At 39.5% G+C, this 3,287-nt stretch overlaps 1 protein-coding gene across 2 annotated transcripts in view; it reads right to left on the bottom strand.

Annotated features, from left to right (window-relative positions):
* The window catches only part of LOC131887329 (FMRFamide receptor-like), a 26,605-nt gene that overhangs the window by 16,017 nt on the left and 7,301 nt on the right, over positions 1 to 3,287 (bottom strand). Inside the window, exon 3 of one of the 2 annotated variants that reach the window (XR_009374027.1) lies at positions 1,187 to 1,284. The exons of the other annotated variant lie outside the window; for it this stretch is intronic. The gene's annotated coding sequence lies outside the window, so the exon portion shown is untranslated. Of the gene's footprint in view, positions 1 to 1,186; positions 1,285 to 3,287 lie in introns of those variants that run through there. 2 annotated transcript variants of the gene reach the window in all.

Raw genomic sequence — 3,287 nt, 5'->3', positions numbered from 1 at the left:
GGTCACGTACCTTTGTCCGGCTCCCGACCCAATGCCATCAACGACGGGAGCTGACAAAAGATCTGTTCAATCTGACCCACCCACTCTACTGCACTAACCAAGATTTTCATCATTTACCTCTCCCCACCTGTTTATTTACTATCTGCAATTTCCCTCTTCACTTTTTTCATGTGCACTGAACCAATCCTAGTCAAACTTTTATTATTCTTTTATTAATCGATTTTTGCATATGACATTTATACATACAGTTTTATACATTGTACAATCTGACATGACCAAGAGTCGCAATAAAGTTATTTAGTATTTAAGTTATTTAGTATTTTCCCTGGATTGCCTCTTAGAACCAAAATTTGAATTAAAAATTGAAGCTATTTTGGTCCTTATGGAGTATTTTAATTGGAATAGACCACCCAAAGCTCATAGACATGAATAGAAATTTGCAACCGTGATAACCAAGGCTCAGAAAAAAAATATCTTTTTAAAGGTCAAATAATCACTAAAATAAATTTCAAAATCGCGAAAGTATATTTTTACTTCTAGATGCGTTTTCAGGAAAAGCTTGAGCTTTTGCCAAATAACGCAAGCAGAAATAATGTGGGAATGGGAGAGCTACTGCATTTAGTTTTGAGGCCTCCACCATCCTGCCTAGTCCTGATAATGAAGTACTCGGGTTCGTTCAATGTTCCATTTGCCACAAAATGTTAGTTAGCTATTGGCTCCGATACTTCAGTCTACAAAGACTCGATAAATCATATTGCTTCATTGAATTCTGGCTTAGATTTAACACTTAAACTATGGCTAAAACCTACCAAGACCTATTTGCAGATTTTTGCTAGCCCATAATAAGGCATTTTTACGATTGGTGAGAGGAGAAGCATCAGGTGATGATTGAAGAATCTCAATAAAGATCAGGGAAAGAACCTCTTTCCCAATTGTTTTCTGCCAAGGTGAGGAAAAATGATGATCATATGGCAACGGAGGGCGCAAAAAAGGTGCAAAAATAAGCCCAAAATGTGCAGAAAAAGGTGCAAGAAAGACCAAAGGTGTAAGAAAAGATGCAAAAGGTCGGGCATCATTTATAATAAACATGCAATGAATAGACATCGAATCATGGATGGGATGATTAGTTCCTGAGATAAGGCGTTAGCTTTCGTGGACATAACGCGTTATTCAATTGCTTCACTTTATTTCCATCTTATTTATCTGTATTTATCATTTAATTCAAAGCGTATCGTCATCCGTACATCAGTATTAAAAATCCATTAGCCAGTGCAGGGAGAAGTTCTATTGGGAGATCGAGTTTGGATCAGAAACATTTTTTAACTATCAGTAGTGAAATCAGTTGCACCGATGAGTTCAGAAGGTTTGCAAAAGGTCGAACAAGTCCAAAGATGTTTTTTGTTTNGTCTCGTTCATTTCCATGACAGAAACCTGGCTTCGACCAGGGGTCTTAGATGAAGAGCTGGCCATGGTTGGTTTCAATTTAGTTCGATGTGATAGAGTACGCCCTGACAATCCCATTTTTCCGCATGGGGGCGTATGTCTATATGTTAGAAATGGCCTGCACACTAGTCATGTAAAAATGTGTAATGGAGAAGTAGAGGTCTTAATTTGTCATCTTCAAGGTCTTGATCTGTCCATTGCGACAATATTTAGGCCCCCCTCTTGTTCAGTAAGCTCGTTCTTGTCAGCTCTCAAATTCATTGGAAATGAGTTGGACCAGTCACTTTGCTCAAAGGTTTTCTTTGTAGGGAACTTCAATTTTCCGGCTAGCGTTGTAGAGTGGGAGGCTAGTCCAGATGGGTATATTCCCATTTCAAAATCGACGGCTCAGTCGTTCGAAAAGCTAGAGGTGTTTGCGATCTTGCGCAATTTCTCCCAACATGTTGGTATAGCCACCAGAGCGAATAGCGTTCTTGACTTGTTTTTTTCCAATGACCCTGATCTGATCCAGTATGTCCATGGGACACCTAGCAATCTGTCAGATCATCATGTTCTCGAGATAGGGTCGATCATTACTCAAAAGCGGACGTGCTCTAGAGTAAGACCGGCCAAAAAGGTCGGTCTGGCTAAGTAGAAATTCAAAGATGAACATTGGCCGTTGATTATAGAAAGGTTAGGGGAGCTTGATCTTATTTCAATGCTGAAACAGGAATTGTCCATAGATGCAGCCATTGATAAATTAGTTTCAGTTTTTAAGGAATTTTGGTGGTGAACGTAAAAAAAATCCAAAATGTAGGAGACTTTGGTTTTTTTAATAACAAAAATAAAAATATTTTTTAATATTCGTTGCCCGCTTCAAAAGCTTAGTATTACTGCCAGTCTCTCTTCTTATGCTGACGATACAATTTTTTTTTGGTAGGAATGGCCAAGATTCCATTAGCCTTGCAAAGGACCTAGAAATAATCAATTCTTGGGTTACTAAGAGTAATATGGCCCTGAACGGAATGAAATTCCGCTCAATGACCTTAGGGTCAACTCCTTTGAATACTCCACTCGTTGATAATGGAGGTAAAGATATTGAGCAGGTCTCATCTATGGAAGATTTAGGTGTAGTCCTCCAGAAAAAATTAATGTTCGATGAGCACATCCAGTTGAAGGTGGGCAAGGCTTTTCAAATGTGTGGTTGGACATATCGCACGTTTAAGTGCATCACGATGCTAACTCTGTACAAGTCGATTGTTCAGCCGCATCTTGAATATGCCTCTCCCATTTGGGCTCCAATTAGTTCAGCAGGTTTGCAAAAGCTCAAACAGGTCCAAAGATGTCTTACTAGGAACATTGAGGATATGAGCGAGCAGTCATATTGTGAGAGGCTAAAAAAGTTGGGACTGTACAGTGTTCAGAGAAGGTACGAAAGGTATCTGATGCTATACGTCTTCAAAAGTATCCATGAGCTTTGTCCCAACCCAGGATTGAGGGTCAATTCTAGTGACCGCAGAGGCTTAATATGCGTATTGAGAGCACCTTCAAGCCCTCGAGAATCCAGGCTAGTTAAAACAATGAAGTACAACTCTCTTCTTTCTCGGGCTTTTTCATCGTTCAATTTGCCCTCAAATATTCGTAGGCAATACGTAGGCCTTGTTGATCCGGTTGCATCTTTCAAGTCAGACTTGGACAAATTTTTAGATAAGATTCCNTGCAAGGGGAAGTTCTATTGGGAGATCGAGTTTGGATCAGAAACATTTGTTAATTGTCAGGTGTGAAATCAGTTGCTCCGATGAGTTCGGCAGGTTTGCAAAAGGTCGAACAAGTCTAAAGATGTGTCAATAAGAACATCACAGGAA

Source organism: Tigriopus californicus, chromosome 9 (genome assembly GCF_007210705.1).
Source record: "Tigriopus californicus strain San Diego chromosome 9, Tcal_SD_v2.1, whole genome shotgun sequence".
NCBI lineage: Eukaryota > Metazoa > Arthropoda > Copepoda > Harpacticoida > Harpacticidae > Tigriopus > Tigriopus californicus.
The sequence above is the reverse complement of the archived record's forward strand: the minus strand, read 5'-3'. Positions and strand labels throughout refer to the sequence as shown.